Source organism: Rhinopithecus bieti, unplaced genomic scaffold, assembly GCF_001698545.2.
Source record: "Rhinopithecus bieti isolate Rb0 unplaced genomic scaffold, ASM169854v2 scaffold_7049, whole genome shotgun sequence".
Lineage (NCBI taxonomy): Eukaryota > Metazoa > Chordata > Mammalia > Primates > Cercopithecidae > Rhinopithecus > Rhinopithecus bieti.
The window spans coordinates 209016-222002 of NW_016805922.1; the positions used below are offsets into that span (position 1 = coordinate 209016).

At 37.3% G+C, this 12987-nt stretch overlaps 1 protein-coding gene across 16 annotated transcripts in view; it reads right to left on the reverse strand.

Moving 5' to 3' along the window:
- The window catches only part of SETD5 (SET domain containing 5), a 92093-nt gene that overhangs the window by 57646 nt on the left and 21460 nt on the right, over positions 1-12987 (reverse strand). For 14 of the 16 annotated variants that reach the window (XM_017874145.1, XM_017874150.1, XM_017874141.1 and 11 more), the window contains exon 2: positions 873-932. The exons of 1 other annotated variant lie outside the window; for it this stretch is intronic. The gene's annotated coding sequence lies outside the window, so the exon portion shown is untranslated. Of the gene's footprint in view, positions 1-859; positions 933-12987 lie in introns of all 16 variants that reach the window. One more of the 16 variants, XM_017874135.1, reaches the window with a different exon arrangement.

The window sequence follows — 12987 nt, forward strand, 5'->3', positions numbered from 1 at the left end:
AAAAAAAAAAAAAAAAAAAAAAAAAAAAAAAATTAAGTCAGTAACTATAAATTTCTATTTAAATATTTCATAAAAAACATTCCTTTATCCTTGTGTCTAGTTTAACATGACTGCTTCATTCTTCTGATGAAAGCAACTACAATAGGTTAGCTTGACCATCTCATTCTAACACTTTAATAATAACGAGGCTTCTTAATTCAAATTCTGTTAATAACCCCAAATTTCTCAAATACTACCCTAAGAATAGTTTCTTCCCTAAGTAACTCTCTGTAAAATGTCACTATTAAAATGTTAACTGAGGAACATTTAACAGATCATCCAAATGCAGTATTTTCTTATTATAATTTGTTTTTTCCTACCAGACTATAAACTCTATGAGGACAGGGATTTTTATCCACTGCTGTAGTTCCAATGGCCAAAACAGTAACTGACACATAAAGAAGTTCAAGAAATATTTGCAGCCGGGCGCGGTGGCTCAAGCCTGTAATCCCAGCACCTTGGGAGGCCGAGACGGGCGGATCACGAGGTCAGGAGATCGAGACCATCCTGGCTAACACGGTGAAACCCCGTTTCTACTAAAAAATACAAAAAACTAGCCGGGCGAGGTGGCAGGCGCCTGTAGTCCCAGCTACTCGGGAGGCTGAGGCAGGAGAATGGCGGGAACCCGGGAGGCGGAGCTTGCAGTGAGCTGAGATCCGGCCACTGCACTCCAGCCCGGGTGACAGAGTAAGACTCCGTCTCAAAAAAAAAAAAAAAAAAAAGAAATATTTGCTAAGTAAATTATAATCTCCATTTACTACAACATGATTCCAGCAGTCATTAAAATGCAAAAAATAAAACAGAAATTAAAAGGATTTACTTGGGTCAGTCACCTTTATATAGACTTCTGAATATGAAGTCCCCCCAAATTATCTGCTAGTAGTTCTGAAGACCTAGAAAAAGTTGAGACACAAATTAGTATAGAAAGAAATAACATTGATCAACACACAGAATGGAATTCTATAGCTATAATTAATAATTTTGTTTCTATATACTATCTTGTTTACCATCCTACATCTGCACTATCTTGTTTACCACCCTATGTCCATCTAGCACTGAATTTTTTGCCCTTTAATCTTTTATTTTTCCATAAAGCCAGAAATGAGAGAGTAGGGAAGGAAATTATTTGACATAAATTGTAAATACTTATGTCACTAGCTAATTCTTCCCCTTCCTTCAAATTAGAATTCCCTCTCATTTTCCAAGGGACTCCTTCTTTTTCTCTCTCCTAAGAGGTGATTCCCTTCTCCACTGAACAGTTCTCAAATTCAGAGATCTTTCTTTAACCCGATGTCCGACAGCTGTCCAGCCAGACAAGGGCCCATCATCAGCCATTAAATTACAAATCCATATTTATTATTCCTTTCTTTCCCTTCATTCCACACCATAGTAGTATTGTCCTACTATAAAAAAGAATGATAAAAGGGAGTCATTTCTATGTGTGGTCAAATGGAAACATGCTTAAAAAATGGGGCTTAATTTTCTACCTTCCAAAAAGAAAGGGAAAATAGGTGATCCAGGACTTTGCGGGGAAAATGAAGAGTATCCTTTAAGTCTCTGGTGTTTTTTCCAAAAGTCAAATTTAACACTGGCCAGAGTTATTAACAGCTTAAAGATTAACATTTCATAAACATGAAAAGAGTTGTTCATAGGGTTCCAGTTACCAAGCATTAGAACACATGCATTTTATTTACATTCATGTTTTATGATTTCTAATTTAAAAAAACTGGAAAATAAGCTATCTTTTAGAAACAATTTAAAATAGTATACTCAGAATTAGAGAAAGAAAAAGTATCAAAGTAACAGTAAAAGGAAGGAAGAAATAAAGTAAATCAAGGCACAAGCAATAGCAAATAAGAAAGAAAAAAGGAAAGGAGGAAAAGACAGAAATAGATATGAGTGCACGGTATGGGGAAAATGAATGCATCACAATTTCAAATTCTTATTAACTATTTCCTCAACAATCCATCAGAAACCACAGGAACACTAGTAAGTTCTCGGATTCAGAAACAGAGACAGCCTGTACCTTCCAGTAGTACCGAGTACTCTCTTTAGGAGGTGCCATTTACATACAGTTTTCTAGGGGAAAGGATGTTAGATAGAACATGACAGAAATGTTTCTTAACGACCCCATCTTTTTAATTGGGTTCAGAAATTGCCAACAGTCTCTATTATCATCATTCTGACAGTCTCTTCTCTATATGACTTGCTGAAAGCACAAGACCTGTATGATCTCCCTGGTCACTCACAGAGAAGACAAACAAAAAGTGTTTTATGAATAATTCCAACAGAGATTTCAGAAGAAGAAATTGCATCAGACAGGTGAGGCGGAAGCAGCTGGGAGACAAGAGTCCAATAAACAACCAATCCAATGAAAGAAATTCAGAACAAGTCTGCTTCAGTAATCCTGTGAAGAGGACTGGCAGGAAGAGGAGTGCCGCTTCAGAAAGAGAACAGGCCTCATATGCTTCAGACAGTCTTTGTACTGAGGCTGTGGACCTTGGCCATTCTCCCAGAAATGATGCAATCCTGATGAACAAGATCTGCTGCCAGAGAAACAATTGTTAACAGCCTATGCAGACAGCAACTCAGCCAAGGAGCAATCTCACTCCATAAACCAACAGAACGCCAAATCTCTCTTCCTCAATTTCAGTATCTGACAAAACATAAGTGAACACAGTATATATTCAGATACATAAGAACAAGCCATTTTCTCAAAGTGTCCTTTTTCTTTTAATTTCTTTGGCTGTACAATATCCATTATTACATTTTAGATAAAATACTGAACATTTTTTACTTTTATAAATACAATTATCCAAGCATATCAACTTAATAACATAAATATGACAATGTATACTTATTTTCCTCATTCTCATAAGAAAACCTTTTTGGGAGGCAGTGGCTTCCCTAAGCATAAAAATTGCTCTGAAATCTATCATCCAGCTATAATATTTCAAGTAAAGACAAATATACACACATTCTAATTCAGAGACAGAAAGTATATTTCAGAGATATTTTTGAAATTAGATAAAAGTCAACGTTAAATATTGGCATCTATTAGAGAAAAGAGAAAATCTAATCTTGCTTAGGCTGACATACAAGGTAGACTGAGCAGTATCATCTCACAATAATAGTACTTATAACAACCGCTTTTTTGAAGGGCAAAAATATTACTTAAGATCTTACTAAAGGATCAGATTATTTTCATCTTATTAGCCACAATTTACTAATTTAGAAACTAACTTAAAAATATCCTCAATTTAATAATCTTCTCTAGACTCCTCATCTCCTAGGCCTGGTTTCTTTTCAGAAGTTTTGGTATCAGGTTTTCACACAGTATTATAAAATTATAAAAGTTGTTTTTTCTCACTAAATAAATAAAAGATCCTGTATAAAGCAGTTCTCTAAACGTCAACTAGCCAAAAGTCATAATTAACCAAATTTCTTCCTTTTGAAAGCAATAACCCTTAAACTGGGATTCATGAAAAAACACAAATATCTAAGATATATCCTGAAATAAATCTATTTAGCCCAATCTACTACTTCTATATACTACTAAATAACGAAAATGAACAGATACACAGAATAGCTCTGAAGCACTAAAAAAACTTTAATAGGTCAATAAATGAAAAAATTTAACTCGGGAAGAGAAAAACACTTTTTGGGACTATTTCAAAAGGGTTAAAGTAGCTAATAATTTTTTTAAAATCCAATTTCTGAACTTGACTATTCAAAATTTTATTACATATAGGCTGAATTTCTTCTTAAATACATCTATAGTTCTTTGATTTATCTTTTGAATGACTTTACAAAATAGTAAAAGGGGAAATGGGGAAAGAATATTGGGTTTTCTGGTATGATGATTTTACTCTCTACATAATTTTAAATCACAGAACAGTCCAGAATACAATAAATATATGACTGCTTTTTACCTACATGACCAACTTTTATGAGAATGAATGTCAAAGTCAAATATCTCAAGTAAAATCACTGTAGCTGTACCATGACAAACAGCCTTTTACCTTAGGAGAAGAAAAGTATGCTAGGAAAAAGCACTATTAGAGGCTGGGTGCAGTGGCTCACACCTGTAATCCTAGCACTTTGGGAGGCTGAGGCAGGAGGATCGCTTGAGCCCAGGAGTTCAAGACCAGCCTGGGCAACACAGTGAGACCCATCTCCTAAAAAAAAAATAAAAAAAGAAAAGAAAAAAAGGCAGTATATTAGGAGTTAGGAGACTTGAGTTCTAGTCTACAACATAGTTAGTAACCTCAGAAAAATCACTTTACCTAGATGATCCCTAAATTCCTCAAAGTAAAATCTTCATTGTGTGTCTTCCTGCTCCAAATTTCTATGAATCCTGGCACTGCTGCCAACTAGCTTAGGAAATTCACAGAATGTCTCAGTCTGTTTTCTCACCTGTACCAAACAAACAAACAAACAAACAAACAAAAAACACCAACCCCCCCCCAAAAAAACAAAAAAAAACAAAAACAAAAAAACCTGTTGTGCTGACTCATAGGCACACATGGACTAGCATTTGTAGCAACTAAGAGCTTAAATAACTTTCTGGTCCCTTTGAGTATACGTGAAGAAAGAGGAGCTGCTGCTAATAACTGGAATATGGCTAAACACTGTTTTCACTCTTCTCCAAAAGCATGTATTTCAAGTTTGCTACAGCAGATAATGTGGAAAGAAAAAATGTGAGAAACATGAAAAAAAAAAAAAGAGAGAGAAGTGTGAAGCATTAGAAGAAACAAATATGAGTTACTGGAAAACAAAGAGATGAACTCTAAAAGAGCACTCAGAGATACAGTGAAAAGTTCATGTATTTGGAACAGTATACACTAGGCTTATAATCTGAAGCAAATTAATACAAGCAAAGAATTTAGGGGTTGAGGACTGAAGGGAAAAAAGAAAAGAGAGAAACACTGATTGGGATAAGCACTGAGAGACAGGAAACACCATGATTTAGTCATTTAAAGCAAAATAAAATTTCCTTTTCCCCATCCCTTCTACAATACCAGTTTATTCCTTTGCCTAAATTTACACTCACTCTAGGAGCTACTGAGCTTGGCATAATAAACTGATGTCTGTAAGAAATCTAAGTTTACTAGAATAAAAGGCCATCAAAAGACAACTTAAAAAAATCCTACTTTAGTCTATATTAAGAATTTCCTTCTCCATAAAAAACTTCATAATTAGTGAGTATTATAGAGACCAAGTCATACTTAGTAGTACGTGCAGCAGAAGAAGGGCGTGGCAGTAGGATAAGATTACATACCATAAATGATACAATTATTATTATCTAAATAATATGATTGTAAATTAACACTGAAGAAAAAGAAATATTTTATTTACAACCCATTTAACAATGATAAAAAGGTATTTACTGCCAAACTAACCAACAATACACAGACTCTTTGTAACCTTAACAAGAATCAGGAAGATTTTAGACTTCTAAGTACCAAATAAAAATGATGCCCTCAAATAATTTAGATTGACTAAACCTCTTTACAGAGTTACTCTCTCAACACTTTCTGAAGATTCTGTCCTACTGTGTTCTTAGGCTCAGAACATGTGTGAGACCAACGTACCAAACTAGAGTAGGAAAAGAACTTCTCATATCTCTACACGTGCCTCCTTTGTGAATTCAGATCTTCTTCACTTTCAAACCCCAAAATGGGAGCCACTTTTACTTACTATAGATGAGGTGGGTTGTGCACATTTATGAGCCATTAATATCTGTATTTTTACTTTCATTAATTTAGGTAAAATTTCTCCAACCGATGAAGAAACAGAAATGAAGAAACAGAGCTACAAAAAGATTAGCTTGTATGAAGTCTACTACATACCTACAGTAGTAGAGTTCAGAGGAAAAAAAATTAAGATTTTAATGTATAGCTTCTGTTTATTATAGTAATTACTACTTACCTTAGATAGTAACATCTGAGTTAAAACTAAGTGTTTTTTATTTTTATTTTTGAGACAGGGTCTGTCACCCAGGTTGGAGTGCTTTGGTACAATCACAGCTCACTGCAGCCTCAATTTCCTGGGCTCAAGCGAGCCTTTCACCTTAGCCTCCCAAGTAGCTGGGACCACAGACAGGTACTGCCATGCCCAGCCTTGTTTTTATTAAGTACCAATTGGTGCTATGTTAGACAATTCGGTCTAGACAAAATTCCTGGCTGTCTTGGGATTTATATTATGTAGATTTGCTACTTTTTTCATTCATTCATTCATTCAACAAACATGAAGTAACTACTATTAATATACATATATATATAAATATAAACTATGTTAAGTGCTATTTTAAGAGGTTTATTTTATCCAAAGTAGAAAAGGGTAGGCAACTTGCAAACTGTTTAGGTTTGCCTATGTGCCAAGTATTGCATTTATACAACCATGAAGGAGGAAAAAATCCTGTAAGTGGGCTGGGCGCAGTGGCTCATGCCTGCAATCCCAGCACTTTGGGAGGCCGAGGCAGGGGGATCACCTGAGGTCAGGAGTTCGAAACCAGCCTGACCAACATGGTGAAACCCTGTCTCTACTAAAAATACAAAACAAGCTGGGTGTGGTGGCGCATGCCTCTAATCCCAGCTACTAGGGAGGCTGAGGCAGGAGAATCGCTTAAACCCGGGAGGTGGAGGAGGTTGCAGTGAGCCGAGATACCATTGCACTCCAGCCTGGGCAATAACAACAAAAATCTGTCTCAAAAAACAAACAAACAAACAAACAAATCCAGAAAGTGTGTCTTTAACAATTAATGAGTCAAATTCTGAAGGAAAACACTACCCTCGCCTGAATGGAAGAAATCCCTAACCCATTCCATAGTTTACCAGTGAAGGAGTCTCTTATAGAAATAAATTCTTTTATAAATCCCTTTTAAATTAGCTTAGACAAAGCTTATCATTGGTCTCAAGGAAAATACTATGAAAAATGAAGGCCAATGGGCAGCAAGAATCCTCAAAGTACAGAAAAAAACCTGACTACACGTTCTGTGATCATCTGGCAAACCATGTAGCTAAGTATACAGCAGGAAAAGAACTTAAAGCTTGGCCCAGCCCAGCGGCTCATGCCTGTAATCCCAGCACTTTGGGAGGCCAAGGCAGGTGGATTACTTGAGGCCAGGAGTTTGATACCAGTCTGGCCAACATGGCAAAACACAGTCACTACAGAAAAAAGAAAAAAAAACTAGCCAGGCATGGTGGTGCACACCTGTAATCCCAACTACTTATGAGACTGAGGCACGAGAATTGCTTGACACTGGGAGGCGGAGACTGCAGTGAGCTGAGATCGCGCCACTGCTCTCCAGCCTTGGTGACCGACCGAAACTCTGTCTCAGAAAAATCAGTATCAACAACAACTTACAGCTTAATAGTTCTAATATGCACAATAGTGTTCCCCTCCCCCATGAATGGCTATATCAATACAAATAATGCCTGGAAAAATATGCAAATATTACAAAAGCATAAAAAGTAGAAGTTAAATTCTCATGCAAGTGATAACCCTACTGCTCTGTAAACTGCTTTTTAAAATTCAGCAGTTAAGTTTTAGATATGTTTCCATGAGTACGTACAAAACCACTAATTCCTCTTAAGCAAGTATTCTAGTCTATGCATCTACTGTAATTTAAACCAGTCCTCTGCAGGTGGATGTTTATGATTGTTGCTGCTTTTCCATAACATATGCAATGCTGTGTTGAATGATCACGTACTTAAACCTTTCTTTATACACATGCACAAATATTTCATTGGGACAAATTCCCAGAAATGAAACTGCTAGAATGGCATTGGCATATTTATTAGTGACGACAAACCACCCTCCATAAAGTTAAAACCATTTTACATTTCCACAAACATTTAGGTTCTTGATAAACATGGTAGAAGGCTAAATTTCCTTAAATAATTTCCTTAAAAGAATTTTTCTTTCTTTTTTTTTTTTTGAGACGGTGTCTTACTCTAACGTCCAGCGGGAATGAAGTGGTATGACCATGGCTCACTGCAGCCTCAACCTCTCAGGCTCAAGGGATCCTCCCATGTCAACCTCCTGAGTAGTTGAGTCTACAGGCGCACACCACCACTCCTGGCTAATTTTAAAAATTTTTTGTAGTGACTGGGGTCTCACTATGTTGCCGGCGATGGTCTCAAACTTCTGGGCTCTAAGCAGTCCTCCTGCCTGGGTCTCCCAAAGTGCTGGGATTACATGCATGAGTACCACGCCCAGTCTTAAAATAACTTCAATTCTCACTTTCCTCATACAGTCTTTTCCATAGAAGATTCTCTACATTCTAAAAGAAAACCCTAGGGCCGGGCACGATTGCTCACGCCTGTAGTCCCAGCACTTTGGGGGGCTGAGGCGGATGGCTCATTTGAGGTCAAGAGTTCGAGACCAGCCTGGTCAACATGGTGAAATCCCGTCTCTATTAAAAACACAAAAATCAGCCAGGCATGGTGGTGGTCACCTGTAATCCCAGCTACTTGGGAGGCTGAGGCAGGAGAACCGCTTGAAGCCGGGAGGTGGAGGTTGCAGTGAGCCAAGATTACACCACAGCACTTCAGAAACCCTAAAATGAAAGTTATCTGCAAATTCCCAATGTTTATGTATGTGATTCACATTTTTTTTTTTTTTTTGAGACGGAATTTCACTCTTGTTGCTCAGGCTGGTGTGCGATGGCATGATCTTGGCTCACTGCAACCTCTGCCTCCCGGGTTCAAGGAATTCTCCTGTCTCAGCCTCCTGAGTAGCTGGGATTACAGGTGTCCACCACCACACCCAGCTAATTATTATATTTTTAGTAGAGATGGGGTTTCACCATGCTGGCCAGGGTGGTCTCGAACTCCTGAGCTCGGGTGATCTGCCTGCTTCAGTCTATGTGATTCTCTTTTAAGACTACCACTGATTGGATGTTCTGTAAAATTCTTACACACTAAATATTAGATCTTGGTTGCATTTCTACAAATTTGGGCTGGGAGCTTCAAAATAAACCCTAGCTGAAGCAGTATTTCAGAACCAAAGTATTTTCTTATAGTTGTCCTTTGACATAATCTTCAATTCTTTTAATAGACTGCACTAAGCTCTAAATTTCTTCTTTCTGTAATGAAAAAACTTATGCTAGCCATCTGTAATCTAGCTGGCATCTGTAGAGGTCTGACTGCAAATGCAAGTAAGCTAGAAGATTTGAGTGCTTCGTTTCAAACAGATAATCAAAACTCTGTTCTAGCAGTTCTGCCTCAGAAGTATAAAATACGATGCTTCATTTTTAATCACCTTTGGAAAGAAACCTAGACATTATAAGAGACTTATCTTAGAACATGTGGGAAAAAATAAAGAAGAAAATAATTAAAAAAAAAAAAAAAAGACTTGGCCAGGCACGGTGGCTCAGGCCTGTAATCCCAGCACTTTGGGAGGCCGAGGTGGGCAGATCAGGGGGTCAGGAGATCCAGACTATCCTGGCTAACACAGTGAAACCCCATCTCTACTAAAAATACAAAAAATTAGCCGGGTGTGGTGAGGGGCCCCTGTAGTCCCAGCTACTTGGGAGGCTGAGGCAGGAGAGTGGCGTGAACCCGGGAGGCACAGCTTGCAGTGAGCAGAGATCACGCCACTGCACTCCAGCCTGGGCGACAGAGCGAGACTCCATCACAAAAAAAAAAAAAAAAAAAAAAAAAAAGACTTATCTATACTGATTTACTAAAAGACAGGAGACAAAATACGGACTTCATTTTCACTATAGGAACAAAATCACTTGGTATACTTCATTTTGACACCCACATGGTCCAAATCCACACCCTGGCCAAATGAAGGAAAAACCCCTTTTTTGTTGTGCTGGCACTAGCAACTGACTGAGAGTCTGAGTGAAGAGCTATTCTCCTTTGAAATTTTTGCAGACTTTTAGAAATCCACATCAGTCGCCTCCCTATGATTTCAAGGTAGCATTATATAATAGCAGTGAACTGGTCTCACTACATCTGGGGTGTGAACCCTCCAATCTACTCTACGTTCTTCCATGATGTTATCCCTTCTAGAACATAACTTTGGTTACTATCATTCCATTATTTGAAATCTACAAATAATGCTTTCCTTAATGCTTATTGGGCTAGTCCAAACTCCTTTGCCTGAATGGAACAAGAACTTTTTTGTTAATGAGCTACTAACCTGTTTTCTTCTTCTTCAAAACTTTGTTTACACTATTTATGCTTTTTTTTATCTTTAAAAAAAAAACCAAAACTTTAAGGTGAAAACTTCAAATAAATATAAAACCAGAGAAAATCCCATGGTCCCTACCCAGCTTTAATCAACAATCAATTCACGGCCAATCTTATTTTATCTATAACCTCTCTTCCTCCCAGGATTAGTTTACAGCAAAATCCCAAAAATACCAGTTGTGTCTACGACATCTGGTGGGTGGAGCTATCCCTTGTTTATCCTTATAATGAGTATAAGGACACATAAGAGGGGCATGTTTATCCTAATGATAGGTCATGGTGACAGGAAATCAAAGGTCATCATTCTTTAGCAAAAGTTCCAATGAATAGAAAGCTTATGCAATTCCACAATTGCTAGATTTGCTGAGTAATGCTTAGGTTTACAATTATACACTTATGGTTATTAAAAAAGTCTTAATCATTGAAACATTTTAAGAAAAAAATCACTGTAAATTATTTTTATGACACAAGTTTGTTGATAAATTTCTTGCATTCTTGGGAATGCAAATTTCTCCTTAGAGCAGAGCTAACTGCTAGTATATACATAACCCACAGTTGTGACATAGCATTCCTATATTTGCTATATGCCAATATTCAAAAATGAATGATGACACAGGAGAAACACCCCAAAGCAGGCAGACAGTGAGTGTGATATTCCATAAATCTGTGTACTAAAGATAAGGACTGATTATATCACAAAAGTGATGGCTCACATTTGAGGTAGATGACCAGCTGTTCTTATTTTTAGTGAGCAACCTCTTAGAGTACTTGGAGTCTTAGAGTGCTGACAGACTTAGGGCAAAAAGGCTCACCCACTCTGAGGCACACCTTCCAATGTAAAATGACTCAATAATAACACTAAGTGTCACAAACCAAAAATATTTTGGGTGCGTGTGGAAGATTCCCATTTGAACCACAAAAAAAATTACGAAGAAAGTAGCCAGGCATGGTGGTGCACACCTGCAGTCCCAGCTACTCAGGAGGCTGAGGTGGGAGGATGGCTTGTTATGAGATCCAGGACCTTCAACAGTTGCCGTCATCTAAAGCATTAAAACATTTAACTTATAGATTACAAAAACTTTCTCTGGAAATCTTAATATGAAAAATGTTTTTAAAGCCTTGACACATATGCTCATCTTTGATCCAGTTTCAATAAACATTTCAACTGTATTTGGGCCAAAATGCTCATGTCATTAACTTATAATAAATTAGTCTCAGGAAACTGATAAAATAGTACTTTTTAGTTAGGAATACAACTGGTATAAACTGCTTTAATTCTTATACAAAATATAATTACAACCATATACCATATTCAAACTTTCCCATTTATGTTACTGTCTCTTTTAATAATCTGTTAATTTTCCTGTCATATCAGTTTGACCCCAAACAAAGCCCAGAATTCTAGCACTTTTAAACAGAGTGAAGCAAAACACAGACTATCTCGGATTTCCATAAATTTGCTATTTTCCTTTTCATTAAAACATCTATTTATAAACTTATTTTCCTCAGTAAAATACTTCTAAATCCTGAACATTATTGTTTTCAAACACTGTATTTCCTTTTCCAATATCGAGTAACCAATAATAATAACATTAAAAAAAAAAATCCATGCCCCAGATTTTAAAAAATCCATTGTAGACCACCATTAATAACTTAAAAGCAGTGGTTCTCAATCTTTTGGAGAAAATGCTTGTTTTTTCTTCTAAGTTTAAAATATTCCATCTGTTGATGAGGAAAATACAGTAAAAAAAATATACTACGAAGAATTAGTAATTCTTCTGCACAATATCCTTCTATTTTACGTCCTTAAGGACCATTATCTATTTAGCCAAGACAGGACTAAACAATGCATATCCTGGTAAATACATGGAATGATACTACTAAGGGGAAAAAGGGAAACCAAGATCCCTGCTCTAGAAAGTGCTCCCCTTTTACCTGTTGTGCCAAGCAGCAAACTATCATTAAGCAGCCTTGTAGAAGCAATGATAGTCTCATACACATCCCTGAATTCTTAAAAACAACATGCACACACCTGCCCCTGACAAAAAACACACATGACCAACGGCTCTTCAATGAATTAAGAATTTCTTAAGAATCTACTGAGATTCAAGACGGCTTTTCACATTTTGAATTCCAACTCTTCCTACATCTGAATATGAAAGTAAAAAGGAAATCTAGTAGCTACCCACTTGTTCTTGTACCAATATTCAAAAACATCCTAGGCATAACTACCTTACGATTGTTTTTCTAGAAAATTTCGAGCTTGCCGGGCGCAGTGGCTCACGCCTGTAATCCCAGCACTTTGGGAGGCCTGTAATCCCAGCACTTTGGGAGGCCACGGTGGGCAGATCACGAGGTCAAGAGTTTGAAACCATCCTGGCCAAAATGGTGAAACCCCATCTCTACTAAAAATACAAAAATTAGCTGGGCGTGGTGGTGGGCGCCTGTCGTCCTAGCTACTAGAGAGGCTGAGGCAGGAGAATCACCTGAATGCAGGAGGCGGAGGTTGCAGTGAGAAGAGATCAGGCCACTGCACTCCAGCCTAAGAGACAGAGCCAGACTCCCTCTCAAAAAACAAACAAACAAAAAAATGAAACTTCTAGGTCTCTGCTGTATATTCTTTCCTGAACTGCAGCCAGTCAGACATAAAGGAAGTCCCAAACTGATTGAAAGGCAAGGTATTATGTTTGGAAGAGGCTAATTAACTTAAAACACATACACACACACACACACACACACCCCA